General features: G+C 47.2%; 1 non-coding gene across 1 annotated transcript; it reads left to right on the top strand.

Annotated features, from left to right (window-relative positions):
• Positions 1-8,655: 8,655 nt before the first annotated feature.
• Positions 8,656-8,728, top strand: trnak-cuu (transfer RNA lysine (anticodon CUU)). The gene has a single exon. It is a non-coding gene; the product is annotated as a tRNA-Lys (tRNA).
• The last annotated feature ends 7,120 nt before the right edge of the window (positions 8,729-15,848 follow it).

Here is a 15,848-nt window from a genome sequence, read left to right as displayed (position 1 = left end):
GTGTCTCTGCTACTGACTTCAGAGGAGACCATCCTGATCCGTCTGTGTCTCTGTCACTGACCCCAGGGAGGGAAGACTGACCCCACTGTGTCTCATTCACTGACCACAGGGGAGAGCAACCTGACCCCACTGTGTCACTGTCACTGACCCCAGGGGACAGCAGACTGACCCCACTGTGTATATGTTACTGACCCTGGGGAGGGCAGATTGAACCCACTGTGTCTCTGTTACTGAGCCTGGGAAGGGCAGACTGACCCCACTGTGTCTCTGTTACTGACCCAGAGAAGAGCAGACTGACCCCACTGTGTCTCTGTCACAGAACCCAGGGGACAGCAGACTGACCCGACTGTGTATCTGTTACTTACCCTGGGGAGAGCAGACTGACCCCACTGTGTATCTATTACTTACCCTGGGGAGAGCAGACTGACCCCACTATGTCTCTGTCACTGACCTTGGGAAATGCAACTGACCCCACTGTGTCTCTGTTGCTGACTCAAAGGAGAGCAGATTGAAACCACTGTGACTCTATCAATGACTCAGGGAGAGCAGACTGACCCCACTGTGTCTCTGTTACTGACTCTGGGGAGGGCAGACTGACCCCACCGTGTCTCTGTCACTGACCCCAGAGGAGAACAGCCTGACCCCTCTGTGTCTCTGTCACTGACCCCATGGAAGAGCAGCCTGACCCCAGGGAGGGAAGTAAAAAATGAGGTCTGCAGATGCTGGTATGCTCGAAACGTCGAATTCTCTATTCCTGAGATGCTGCCTGGCCTGCTGTGCTTTGACCAGCAACACATTTTCACCCAGGGAGGGAAGACTGACCCCACTGTGTCTCTGTCACTGACCCAGGGTATAGCAGACTGACCCAACTGTGTCTCTGCCACTGACCTCAGGGGAGTACAGCCAGACGCCTCTGTGTCTCTGTCACTGACCCCAGGGGATAGCAGACTGACCCCACTGTGTCTCTGTTACTGACCCTTGGGACAGCAGACCGTTCCAACTGTGTCTGTATCACTGACTCAGGGAAGAGCAGATTGAATCCGACTGACCCTAGGGAGGAAAGACTGACCCCACTTGTCTCTGTCACTGACCCAGGGGAGAGCAGGCTGATCCCTCTGTGTCTCTGTCACTGACTCCAGGGGAGAGCAGACTGACCCTACTATGTCTCTGTCACAGACTCTGGGGAGTGCTGACTGAACTCACTGTGTCTCTGTCACTGACCCAGGGGAGAGCAGATTGACACCACAGTGTCTCTGTCACTGACCCAGGGGTAGCAGACTGACCCCACTGTGTTTCCGTTACTGATCCAGGGGAGAGCAGACTGACCCTACTGTGTCTCTTTCACTGACCACAGGGGACAGCTGCCTGACCCCACTGGGTCTCTGTCACTGAACTTGGGGAGAGCAACTGACCCCGCTGAGTCACTGTTACTGACCCAGAGGAGAGCGGTCTGACCGCACTGTGTCTGTATCAATGACCCAGAGGAGAGCAGACTGAAACTACTTTGTCTGTATCAATGACTCAGGGGAGAGCAGACTGACCCCACTGTGTCTGTATCACTGACTCAGGGAGAGCATATTGACCCCACTGTGTCTCTGTCACTGACCCTAGGGAGGGAAGACAGTCCCACTGTGTCTCTGTCACTGACTCAAGGGAGAACAGACTAACCCAACTGTGTCACTGACACTGACTCCAGAGGAGAGCAGCCTTACCTCTCTATGTCTCTGTCATTGATCCTAGGGAGGGAAGACTGACCGCACTGTGTCTCTGTTAGTGACCCCGGGGAGAGCAGACTGACCCCGCTGTGATTCTGTCAATGACCCAGTGGAGAGCATTCTGACCCCTCTTTGTCTCTGTCACTGACTTCAGGGGAGAGCAGACTGACCCTACTGTGTCTCTGTCACTGACCCTGGGGAGAGCTGACTGACCCCACTGTGTCTCTGTCACTGACCCAGGGGAGAGCAGATTGACACCACAGTGTCTCTGTCACTGACCCAGGGGTAGCAGCCTGACCCCACTGTGTTTCCGTTACTGATCCAGGGGAGAGCAGACTGACGCTACTGTGTCTCTTTCACTGACCACAAGGGACAGCAGACTGACCCCACTGTGGCTCTGTCACTGACCTTGGGGAGAGCAACTGACCCCGCTGTGTCACTGTTACTGACCCAGAGGAGAGCAGTCTGACCGCACTGTGTCTCTGTTAGTGACCCCGGGGAGAGCAGACTGACCCCACTGTGATTCTGTCAATGACCCAGTGGAGAGCATTCTGACCCCTCTGTGTCTCTGTCACTGACTTCAGGGGAGAGCAGACTGACCCTACTGTGTCTCTGTCACTGACCCAGGGGAGAGCAGATTGACACCACAGTGTCTCTGTCACTGACCCAGGGGTAGCAGCCTGACCCCAATGTGTTTCCATTATTGATCCAGGGGAGAGCAGACTGACGCTACTGTGTCTCTTTCACTGACCACAGGGGACAGCAGACTGACCCCACTGGGTCCCTGTCACTGACCTTGGGGAGAGCAACTGACCCCGCTGTGTCACTGTTACTGACCCAGAGGAGAGCAGTCTGACCGCACTGTATCTCTGTTACTTACCCAGGGGAGTGCAGACTGATCCCACTGTGTCACTGCCACTGACCCAGGGGAAAGCAGACTGTCCCCACAGTGTCTCTATCACTGACCCCAGGGGACATCAGACTGACCCCACTGTGTATATGTTCCTGACCCTGGGGAGAGCAGACTGAACCCACTGTGTCTCTGTCACAGACCATGGGGAGGGCAGACTGACCCCACTGTGTCTCTGTTACTGACCCAGTGGAAAGCAGACTGACCCAACTGTGCCTCTTTCACTGAATCCAGAGGAGAGCAAGCTGACCCCTCTATATCTCTGCCGCTGACCCCAGGGGAGAGCAGCCTTACCCCTCTGTGTCTCTGTTACTGACCCTGGGGAGAGCAAACTGAACCCACAGTGACTCTGTTACTGACCCAGAGAAGAGCAGACTGAACCCATTGTGTCTCTGTCACAGAACCCAGGGGACAGCAGACTGACCCCACTGTGTCTCTGTTACTGACCCTGAGGAGGGCAGACTGACCCCACTGTGTCTCTGTTACTGACTCAGAGGAGAGCAGATTGAAACCACTGTGTCTGCATCAATGACTCAGGGGAGAGCAGACTGACCCCATCATGTCCCTGTCACTGACCCAAGGAGGAAAGATTGACCCCACTGTGTCTCTGTCACTGACTCAAGAGAGAGCAGACTGACCCCACTGTGTTTTCTGTCACTGACTCCAGGGAGGGAAGGCTGTCTCCACTGTGTTTCTGTCACTGACACAGGGGAGAGCAGACTGACCCAACTGTGCCTCTTTCACTGAATCCAGAGGAGAGCAAGCTGATTCCTCTGTATCTCTGCCACTGACCCCAGGGGATAGCAGCCTTACACCTCTGTGTCTCTGTCACTGACCCCAGGGGATAGCAGCCTGACCTCACTGTGTATCTGTTACTGACTCTGGGGAGAGTAGACTGAACCCACTGCTCTGGCCCGAAACATCGAATTTCTTGTTCCTTGGATGCTGCCTAACCTGCTGTGCTTTAACCAGCAACACATTTTCAGCTCTGATCTCCAGCATCTGCAGACCTCACTCTTTACTCTTCATTAAAGTAGAGGTGATCGAGAGGAGACATGAGTGAGATGCATAAAACTATGATGGGCACAGGGTATACAGGAAGAAAATATTTCCCATGGATGGAGGGATTAATGACCGGGTCATAGATTTAAGTGAAGGAAATTGAACCCTTTAGTTGAGGGAGGAGTAGAGTGTCAAAGACTAAATGGCTGAAGTATAAGAGAAAGAAAGTAACGTGGGCATCTGGAAAGCACAGCCTAAATGAGTGGTAGAGGTGTGAATCTTGAAGACAATTCGGAATTATATGAATGATATTTTGAAATGCCACAATGGACAAGGCTGCTGTGGACAGTGAAGCAAGAGCATATGACGGACAAGGGGTGAAACTCACGCCTCTCTGTAGAGTGGGCCCAGACCCATACTCTCCCTGACCTCACCCCTCCATCTCCCTTCAAACTGCTCCATCATTAGTCAGCTGTTTTGGGTTCTTCACTGAGCATGCCCAGTACTCTGCAGCGAACAAAGAATGATTCACCCCTACCTGCTGCTGTACAGATCATGTGTGTCTCAGAGACAGCTCTGAAACATCTCCTGAGCAGCCTCAATCTGTATCTGCGGGTCACTGAGAATCACCCGTACGACCTAATGTCTATGTCTAGAATTGCCTTGTATATTCTGGAATATGAACACATTGTAACCTGAGAAAATTTAGGGTTTTGGTCCTCCCTGGCTTACTCCCTGTTTGATCGCAGTGAGGCCACTTGAACTGGACAGGTCAAAGTGTGACCTCACAGAACAATGTGACCTCACCGTGTACATCACAAAGAGAGTTCAGACATCACAATTGGTTTGTAAACTGGCTTCAACTGAGACACGAAGCTGTGTCAGTAAACACAGGGAAGGCTAGGTCACTGCACTGACCGTGTCTCTGGCTGATCTGTCTTGGAGTCAATGTGATCAGAGAGAAGATCAAAACTGCTGAACTTTACAAAGAGAAAACAAAGATTTGAAAACATCATCAGCAAGCTAATTAGGCAGATGATGGGGAGATTTGAAAGGTTAGTCTAAAATTCTTCCTCTTGCACTGACGAGGATTTGGGGGTAATTGGGTATTAATGCTCTAGAGATTTATCCTGAGAGAGTTTAGGGCTTATTTAAACTGGTAAGCTATGCAGAACTGATTCTTAATGAGGGACAGAAACTGTCCCAAATGTCGCTCTTCTCCTCTGACCCTATGTTCATCCTGTTGAAAAGCATGAAGGGTGGTAAAAATTGTTTAGTAGAGAACTGATGTGTCAACAATTTGAGGAGAGCTCAGAGACAATGCATGTGAGTGGGAGGAAGACGGGGCAGAAATTGGATTGGAGAGGGATTGATTGCAGTGGAGCTCACTGTGAGAGATTAGGGCGGGAGAGGAGTCTAATGGTAAGGATTACAGGGGAGGGCATTATGGAGAGATGATGTGCTGCTTCACATCATCATTGCCCTCAATTCCACCAACATTGCCAAGGGTTTCAATATCATGAGTTTGTGGAGATGCTATCAATTCTCAGCATGTTGCCATGATGCACAATACTCCTCATTAGCTTTAAAAATGATGTTTGATCTTAATCTTGAGATTTGTTACTTAGTTGGATGGAAGTGAACGTGGATTCGAAAATTTGCACTCTCTCTAGCATCTCATCCTGCAGACATGATGTGGAGGTGATGGTGTTGGACTGGGTGGACAAAATTAAAAATTGCACAACACCAGTTTATAGTCCAATAGGTTTATTTGGAAGCACTAGCTTTCAAAGCACTGTTCCTCATCAGGTGGTTCTGATAAAGGAGCAGCACTTTGAAAGCTCGTGCTTCCAAATAATTCTGTTGGACCACAACCTGGCGTAGTGTGATTGTTAACTTCTTGCAGACATACTTCATAGTCAAAGAATAAAGAAAGTTTGCAGCCCAGGAACAGGCCCTTCAGCCCTCCAAGCCTGAGCCAATACAAATCTACTGTCTAAACCTGTCGGCAATTCCTAAGCATCTAAGTGGGCGGCACGGTGGCACAGTAGTGGCACAGTGCCAGAGACCTGGGTTCAATTCCCACCTCAGGCAACTGTCTGTGAGGAGTTTGCACATTCTCCCCGTGTCTGTGTGGGTTTCCTCCAGGTGCTCCGGTTTCCTCCCACAGTCCAAAAATGTGCAGGTTAGGTGAATTGGCCGTGCTAAATTGCTTGTAGTGTTAGATGAAGGGGTACAATGGACCTGCACTCCCAGGTCTTAAATGAATCTACCGTGCCTGCCTCTGCCACCCCCTGCTGGCAACGCATTCCAAACGCCCACCATCCTCTGTGTGAAGTACTTGCCGCGTGTATCCCCCTTAAACTTTTCACCTTTCACCTTGAAAGCGTGACCTCTTGTTATTGAATCCTTCACCCTGGGAAAAAGCTTATCTATCCACCCTATACACTTCATGATTTTTTAAACATCAATCAGGTGTCCCCTCAATCTCCATTTTTCTAATGAAAACAAACCACACCTACTCAACCTCTCTTCATAGCTAGCAGCTTCCGTTGCAGGCAAAATCCTCGTAAACCTTCTCTGCACCCTATCCAAAGCATCCACATCCTTTTGGTAATGTGGCGACCAGAATTGTACACCATGTTGTAAATGCGGCCGAACAATGTCTTGTACAATATTAACATGACTTGCCAACTCTTATACTCAATACCCTGTCCAATGAAGGCAAGCATATCATGTGGCTTCTTGACTACTCTATCCACCTGTGCTGCAACCTTCAGTGGACCTGCACTCCCAGATCTCTCTGCCCATCAACTTTTCCCAAGGCTCTTCCGTTCATTGTATAATTCGTTCTAGAATTAGACTTGCCTAAATGCATCACCTCACATTTGTCTGGATTGAACTCCATCTGCCACTTTTCCGCCTAACTCTCCAGTTTATCTATCTCCTCCTGTATTCTTTGACAGACCCTTAAGCTTTCTGCTATTCCACCAAGCTTCGTGTCATCTGCAAACTTGCTGGTCATACCAACAGTGTCCTCTTCCAGATCATTTACGTATATTACAAACAACAAAGGCCCCAACACTGACCCCTGTGGAACACCACTGGACACCTTTCTCCATTTCAAGAAACTCCCTTCAACTACTGCTCTCCTGTTGCTCAACCAGTTCTTTATCCACCCAGCTAGAACACCCTGCACACCATGTGACTTCACTTTCTCCATTTGTTCACCATGGGGAACCTTATCAAACACCTCACTAAAGTACATGTATATGACATCAACAGCATTTTCTTCATCTATCAACTTGGTCACTTCCTCAAAGAACTCTATTCAGTTGGGAAGGCACGACATCCCCTGTACAGAACCATGTTGCCTATCACTGATAAGCCCATTTTTCTCTAAATATAAATAGATCCTGTTCCTCAGTACCTTCTCCAGCAACTTTCCCACCACTGACATCAGGCTCACTGGTCTGCAGTTACCCAGAATATCCCTACTACCGTTCTTGTACAGGGGGACAACATGAGCAATCCTCCAGTCCTCCGGCACTTCACCTGTATTTAAGGATGCTACAAAGATATCTGTCAGGGTCCCAGCTATTTCCTGCCTCAACTCCCTCAGCAACCTGGGATAGATCCCATCTGGTCCTGGGGATCAGTCCACATTAATAACCTCTAGCCTACCCAATAATTCTTGTTTACTGATGTCAATGTGATCCAAAACAATCAAACTTCTATCTCTAATCTCAACATTCATCATGTTCCTCTCCTCAGTGAACACTGATGTAAAGTAATCATTCAGAATCTCACTCATTGATAAGGTTCCCCATGGTAGGCTCATTCAGAAGGTCAGGAAGAATGGGATACAAGGGAACTTAGCTGTCTGGATACTGAATTGGCTAGCCAACAGAAGACAGCGAGTGGTAGTAGAAGGAAAATATTCTGCCTGGAAGTCAGTGGTGAATGGTGTTCCACAGGGCTCTGTCCTTGGGCCTGTACTGTTTGTAGTTTTTTTTAATGACTTGGTTGAGGGGAATGAATGATGGGTCAGCAAGTTTGCAGATGACACAAAGGTTGGAGGTGTCGTTGACAGTATAGAGGGCTGTTGTAGGCTGCAGCAGGACATTGATAGGATGCAGAGATGGGCTGAGAGGTGGCAGATGGAGTTCAACTTAGATAAATGCGAGGTGATGCATTTTGGAAGGTCAAATTTGAAAGCTGAGTACAGGATTAAGTATAGGATTCTTGGAAGTGTGGAGGAACAGAGGGATCTTGGTCTGCAGGTACATAGATCCCTTAACATGGACACCCAAGTGGACAGGGTTGCTAAAAAAGCATATGGCGTTTTGGCTTTCATTAACAGGGGGATTGAGTTTCAGAGTCGTGAGATCTTGTTTCACCTTTATAAAACTTTGGTTAGACCGCACTTGGAATACTGCATCCAGTTCTGGTCACCCTATTATAGAAAAGATGTGGATGCTTTGGAGAGGGTTCAGAGGAGGTTTACCAGGATGCTGCCTGGACTGGACCTTATCTTATGAAGAGAGATTGACTAAGCTCGGACGTTTTTCTTTGAAGAAAAGGAGGAGTAGAGGGGACCTAATTGAGGTATACAAGATAATGAGAGGCATAGATAGAGTCGATAGCCAGAGACTATTTCCCAGGGCACAAATGGCTAACACGAGGGGTCATAGTTTTAAGCTGGTTGGAGGAAAGTATAGAGGGGATGTCAGAGGTGTTGTGAGAGCAGAGAGTTGAGAGAGCATGGAATATGTTGCCAGCAGCAGTTGTGGAAGCAAGATCATTGGGGACATTTAAGAGACTGCTGGACATGCATATCGTCACAGAAATTTGAGGGTGCATACATGAGGATCAATGGTCAGCACAACATCGTGGGCTGAAGGGCCTGTTCTGTGCTGTACTGTTCTATGTTCTATGTTCTCTCAGCTTCGACACATGACCTTCCTTCATTATCCTCTTGTGGACCAATCCTTTCTCTTGTTACCCACTTGTTTCTAATATAGGGACGCCCGGCTAGCTCAGTCGATAGAGCATGAGACTCTTAATCTCAGAGGCGTGGGTTCGTGCCCCATGTTGGGCGGTGGGCTCCACTTTTAGTATAAGACTCTGGTGCGGCCTCATCTGGAGTATTGTGTGCAGTTTTGGTCGCCATACTATAGGAAGGATGTGGAGGCATTGGAACGAGTGCAGAGGAGGTTTACCAGGATGTTGCCTGGAATGGTAGGAAAATCTTATGAGGAAAGGCTGAGGCACGTGGGGCTGTTCTCATTGGAGAAGAGAAGGTTTAGGGGAGATTTGATAGAGGTGTATAAGATGATTCGGGGTTTAGATAGGGTCGGCACTGAGAACCTTTTACCGCTAATGGAGTCAGGTGTTACTAGGGGACACAGCTTTAAATTAAGGGGTGGTAGGTATAGGACAGATGTTAGGGGTAGATTCTTTACACAGCGGGTTGTGAGTTCATGGAATGCCCTGCCAGTAGCAGTGGTGAACTCTCCTTTTTTATGGTCATTTAAGCGGGCATTGGATAGGCATTTGGAAGTTATTGGGCTAGTGTAGGTTAGGTAGGATTCGGTCGGCGCAACATCGAGGGCCGAAGGGCCTGTACTGCGCTGTATCTTTCTATGTTCTATGTTCTATAAGAATAAATGCTTTGGGATTCTCCTTAATTCTGCTCGCTAAAGCTATTTCATGACTCCCTTTAGCCTGCTTGATTCCTCATTTAAGAATGGTTCTACTCTTCCTGTACTCCTCCAGGCCCATTCTGTTCATTGCTGCCTGAACCTTATGTACACTTCCCTTTTCCTCTTGGCTAGTCATAGAGTTTCTCCTGTCATCCACGGTTCACGAATCTTGCCCTTCCTATCGTTTGCCTTCAACGGGACATGCACTATTTTTAACCTATCTTTGAAAGCCTCCACATATCAAATGCGGACTTCCCTTCAAATAGCTGTGTCCAATCCACATTTCCCAGCTCCTGCCTAATTTTGATATAGTTGGCCTTGGCCCAGTTTAGTATTCTTACCAAGGGACCACTCTCATCTTTGTTTATGAGTATTCTAAAACTTACAGAATTGTGGTTACTGTTCCCAAAGAAATCCCCCACAGCAACTTCTACCACCTGTTCTGGCTCGTTCCCCAGTACCAACTCCAATATGGCCCCTTCCCTCATCTGCTCTAGAAAACTCTCCTGGATGCTTCTTACAAATTCTACCCATCCAGACCTCTGACACTAAATGTATCCCAGTCAATGTCGGGAAAATTAAAATCTCCCATCATCACTACCCAATTGCCTCCATGTCTTTCCATAATCTGCTTACCTATTTGTTCTTCTACCTCACGCTCACTGTTGGGAGGCCTGTAATACAGCGCCAACAATGTTACTGCGCCCTTCTTATTTCTCAGCTCCACCCATAATGCCTCACTGGTCAAGCCCTCCATAGTGTTCTCCTTTAGCACCGCCGTGATATCGTCCTTGACCAGCAATGCAACTCCACCCCCCCCCCCACCTTTACTTCTCTCCCTGTCCCTGTCTGAAGCATCTGTATCCTGGAACATGCCAATCATGCTCTTCCTTCAACAAAGTCTCTGTGATTGCAATAACATCATACTCCCAGTCTCTGATCCAAGCCCTAAGTTCATCTGCCTTACACATTATACTCCTTGCATTAAAGTAGATGCATTTCAGGCCAACAGTTCTTTTGCATTCATCTGCTCTCTGCCTATTCTTACCCTTATTAATGGTATCTTAACAATTTTTACAGTCTCCAGTCTCCAGCCTCCAGCCTCCACCTCGCTGCCTTCTTGTCTTCCCTTCTGGTTCCCAACCCCCTGCCACACTAGATTAAAACCTCCCCAACAGCAGTGGCAAAAACTCTCCCAAGAACGTTTGTTCCAGTCTGGTTCAGACGTAGACCGTCCATTTTGTAATAGTCTCACCTTCCCCAGAACTGGTCCCAATATCCAGAAAATCTGAACTCCTCTCTCCTACACCATCTCTCAAGCCACGTGTTCATCCTGCTTATTTTTTCATTGCACTGGTAGTAATCCTGAGATCACTACCTTTGAGTTCCTTCTCTTTAACTTCTTTCCTAGCTCCCTGAATTCTTCTTTCAGCACCACAACTCGTTTTTAACTTATATCGTTGGTGCCTGTATGCACCAAGACAACTAACTGGCTGTTCACCTTCCTCTTTTAGAATGCTCTGCAGCTGATCGGTGACATCCTTGGCCCAAGCACCTGGGAGGCAACATACCATCCGGGAATCTTGTTTTCAGCCACAGAACCGCCTATCTATTCCTCTCACAATGACTATGGCCCTAAGAGTCTTTTTCCCGCCCTTCTGAACAGCAGTGCCCACCAAGGTGCCATGATCCTGGCATCTGATGCCCTCCCCAGTGAGCCCTCTCCCCCAACAGTATCCAAAACGGTAAACCTGCAACGGGGACACCTGCACAGTCTTCTACTCTTTTTCTGCCTTTTGGTCACCCATTCACTGTCTCCCTCAGCAATTCTAACCTGCGGTGTGACCAGTTCACTAAATATGCTATCCACGACTTCCTCAATATCGCGGATGCTCCACAGTGAGTCCATCCACAGCTCCAGAGCCGTCATGCGGTCAAACAACAACTGCTGGACATACTTCTTGCAAATGTAAGTCAGGAATGTCAGTCACATTCCTAAGATCCCACATCAAGCAGGTGGCACACGCCACGGGTCTGAGGTCCCCTGCCATTGTAGTCTTAGCTTTATATGAACTAACTGAAGCCAAACAATGCACTTAAATATATGAGAAAGAAATATAAAGAAAAAATAAAAGCCTTACCTTACAGAATCTTTTTCTTCCAGTTAGAGGTGGTGGCGGGGTGGGGGCGGGGGTGGGGGGTGGGGGGGGAGCGAATGGGAGGGAGATATTATACGTTTATATCTCGAGTTTAGCCACTGCCCAAATATAAATTAAGGCCTTGCCTTCCCGGCAGACCTCGCTTCACTCCACCATCTCTCCTCACCGCTCTGTCGAGGTGGACAGGCATTCCAACCAATCAGAATGAGAACCAAGGCCCGTCTTGAAGACTCTTGCAGTATCAAGATTAGAGTGGTGCTGGAAATGCACAGCAGGTCAGGCAGCATCCGAGGAGCAGGAAAATCGACATTTCGAGCAGGTGCCCTTCATCAGGAATAAGACTGGGAGCCTCGGGTGTGGAGAGATAAATGGAAGAGGTGTGGGTAGCTGAGAGTGCAATAAATGGATGGAGGTAGGGATAAAGGTGATAGGTCAGAGAGAGGGGTGGAGCAGGTAGGTGGGAAGGAAGATTGACAAGTGTGACAGGTCATGAGGACAGTGCTGACAGGATCGTTGGAACTGGGGTAAGGTAGGGTGAGGGGAAATAGAAAGCAGTTCCACCAGAGAACACACCAGATGACCTCCTTCTTTAAAGACCGAAATGTCCCCTCCCACGTGGTTGAAAATGCTCTCCAACGCATCTGAGCCGTGTCTTGCACCTTGCCCTCGACATTAGACATCCATGGCTGACGAAGGAACTCAGGAAATGTATCACAGAAAAAGACAGAGCCTATAAAGTGGCCAAGAGCACTGGAAAATCAGAAGATTGGGAAGACTACATAAACAAACAGGATAACAAAGAGAAAAATGAGGAAGGAGAGGATCAAATATGAAGATAAGCTAGTCAGCAATATTAGAAATGATAGTCAAAGTATCAATACTTAAGAAAAAAAACGAGAGGCAAAAGTAGGGATTGGGCTGCTCCAAATTGCTGCAGGGAGGCTAGTGATGAGAGATATGGAAATAGCTGAAGAACTTAATAAATACTTTGTGTCAGTCTTCACAGTGGAAGACATGAGTAATATCCCAAAAATTCAGGAGAGTCAAGGGGCAGAGTTGAGTATGGTAGCTATTACAAAAAAGAAAATACTTGAAAAGCTAAAAGGTCTAAAAATTGATAAATCACCTGGCCCGAATCGGTTACATCCTCAAGTTCTGAGGGAGGTGGCTGAAGAAATAGAAGAGGCATTAGTTGTAATTTTTCAAAAATCACTGGAGTCAGGGAAAGTCCCAGGTGATTGGAAAATTGCAGTTGTAACACTCTTGTTCAAGAAAGGATCAAGACAAAAGATGGAAAATTATAGGCAATTAGCCTAACCTCGGTTATAGGTAAAATTCTAGCATTCATCGTTAAAGGTGAGATTTCTAAATTCTTGGAATAGTAGGGTCGATTAGAACAAGTCAGTATGAATTTAATAAGGGGAAGTTGTGCATGACAAACCTGTTAGAATTCTTTGAAGAGGTAACAAGTAGGTTAGACCAGGGAAACCCAGTGGATGTTATCTGTCTAGACTTCCAAAATGCCTTTGATAAGATGCCTCATGGGAGGCTGCTGAGTAAGGTGAGGACCAATGGTGCTCGAGGAAAGCTACTGCAGGGATTGAGGATGGACTGTCTGACAGAAGGCATAGAGTTGGGTAAAAGGTTCTTTTTCAGAATGGCAGCTGGTTACAAGTGGTGTCCTGCATGGCTCAGTGTTGAGGCTGCAGCTGTTCACTTTCCACATAAATGATCTGGACAAAGGGACTGGGGGCATTCTGGCGAAGTTTGCCGATGATACGAAGTTAGGTGGACAGGCAGGTAGTGCTGAGGAGGTGGGGAGGCTACAGAAAGATTCAGACAGTTTTGGAGAATGGTCCAAGAAATGGCTGATGAAATTCAATGTGAGCAAATGTGAAGTCTTGCACTTTGGAAAAATGAACACAGGCAAGGACTATTTTCTAAACGGTGAGAAAATTCATAAAGCCAAAGTACAAAGGGATCTGATAGTGCTAGTGCTGCAGAATTCTCTCAAGGTTGACTTGCAGGTTGAGTCCATGGTTAAGAAAGCAAATGTAATGTTCCCATTTATCTCAAGAGGGTTGGAATGTAAAAGCAATGATGTGCTACTGAGACTTTATAAAGCTCTGGTTAGGCTCCATATAGAATACTGTGTCCAGGTTTGAGCCCCACACCTCAGGAAGGACATAGTGGAGATTCACATGGATGATTCCTGGAATGGTAGGCCTAACGTACAATGAATGGCTGAGGATCCTGGGATTGTATCCAGAAAGGGTGGATGCTGGGAAATTGTTTTCGTCAGGTGGGGCTACTAGAATTCATGGGCACAGCCTTAAAATTAGAGGGGATCAATTTAGAACGGAAAGAGTCACAGGTAGACAGGGTGGTAAAGAAGGATTTTGACATGCTAGCTTTCATTGGTCAGAGCACTGAATACAAGGATTGGGGCGTTTTGTTGCAGCTGTACAAGACATTGGTGAGGCCACATTTGGAGTACTACATGCAGTTCTGGTCACCCTGCTATAGAAAGGATATTCAGCCAGAGAGTGGTGGGCCTGTGGAATTCATTGCCACGAAGCGCAGTGGAGACTGGGACGTTAAATGTCTTCAAGATGGAGACTGATAAGTTCTTAATCTCACAGGGAATTAAGGGATACGGGGAATGTGCGGGTAAGTGCCATTGAAATGCCCATCGGCCATGATTGAACGGTGGAGTGGCCTCGATGGGTCGAATGGCCTTACTTCCACTCCTAGTTCTTATGGTCTTATAACATTACCGTCTCCTCTGGACTGGGAGGAAGTGTCAGGAGACTGGAGGGTTGCCAGCATTACAGCTTTGTTTTAAAAAGGGTTGAAAACCTAAGGCTAATCCTAGCATTTACAACCTTGTCAGTTTAACTCTGGGGAACAATTATTTAGGATAAAGCTCGTAGTCATATGGAAAAAAATGAGATGGTTAGGAAAAGTTATGAGGAAATTATGCATATCTGCCATTCCTAATCACTGAGTTTTACAACATAGATACAGGCCATTTGGCCCATAGCTCTCCATACCTATCCCATTCACGTATCTGTCCAAATGCTTTTCAAATAATGGAATTGAACTCACTTCCACCACAACCTCTGACAGCTTCTTCCTGACACCAACCTCGGTGTGAAAAAAAAATTGCCTCTCTGGATCCTTTAGTATCTCTCACCTCTCATCTTATGCTATCTAGTTTTAGACTTCCCAACCATAGGGAAAAGCAGTTGGCTATCTACCTTATCTGTGCCTCTCATTTTATAGACCTCTTTTAGGGTACCCCACTGTCTCTGATGCTCCAAGGAAAAGTTTGAGCTTATCCAGTCTTTCTGTATAACTCAAACTTTCCAGTCCAGGTAGCATCCTAATAAATCTTTTCTGCACTCTTTCTAGTTTAGTAATATCCTTTCTATAGTGGAGTGACCAGAACTGCATGGAGTACTCCAAATGTGGCCTCACCAATGTCTTGTACAGTTGCAACAAAACGCCCCATTCCCTGTATTCAGTGCTCTGAACAATGAAAGCTAGCAAGATGCAACATCTTGCACCTGTCTAAATTAAACTCCATCTGCCATTCCTCAGCCCAGTGGACCTGTTCATCAAGATCTCGCTGAAATGATGAATAACAATGAACATACAGCCTCCAGTTTGAAAAACAACCCCCTACCACCACCATCTGTCAAGCCACATTTGTCCAGTTGGCTTGCTCTCCCTGAATCCCATGACGTTACTCAACAATCTACCAGGTGGTACCTTATCAAAAGCCCCACTAGAGTCCATATAGACAACACCTACCACATTGTTCTCATTTACTTTCTTGATCACCTCTTCAAAATCTCAGTCAAATTCATGAGCCATGATTTCCTATGCAAAAAGTTACGCTGACTATCCCAGACTGTCCTTGCCTTTCCAAATGCCTTCACTCCTGTCTCTCAGAATCCCCTGTAGCAACTTACCTACCACAGATGTTAGGTTTATTGATCTGTAGTTCCCACACATTTCCCTGCAGCTGTTCTTAAAGAATGACACAACATCAGTCACTCTTAAATCTTCGGGCATTCCACCCCTGGCAGTCGATGATACAAATATCTCCACCAGGGGGCCCTCAATATCCTCCCTCACCTCTCACAAAGTCCAGGAATACATTTCATCAGGTCCTGGGGATTGAACCTTAATTCATGTTAAGACTTCAGACTCCTACACTTCTGTACTTTGGACTGTCTTTAAGACATCACAATTTATTTCCCTAAATTCCCTAGCATCCATGCTTTTCTCTACAGTAAATACTAACAAGACATATTCATTTAGGATCTCATCCATTTCTTGTGGCTCTAGC

The sequence above is a fragment of the Hemiscyllium ocellatum genome, chromosome 33 (assembly GCF_020745735.1).
Source record: "Hemiscyllium ocellatum isolate sHemOce1 chromosome 33, sHemOce1.pat.X.cur, whole genome shotgun sequence".
Taxonomy (NCBI): Eukaryota; Metazoa; Chordata; class Chondrichthyes; order Orectolobiformes; family Hemiscylliidae; genus Hemiscyllium; species Hemiscyllium ocellatum.
Note: the sequence above shows the minus strand (reverse complement) of the source record. Positions and strands in the feature narration are given on the sequence as shown.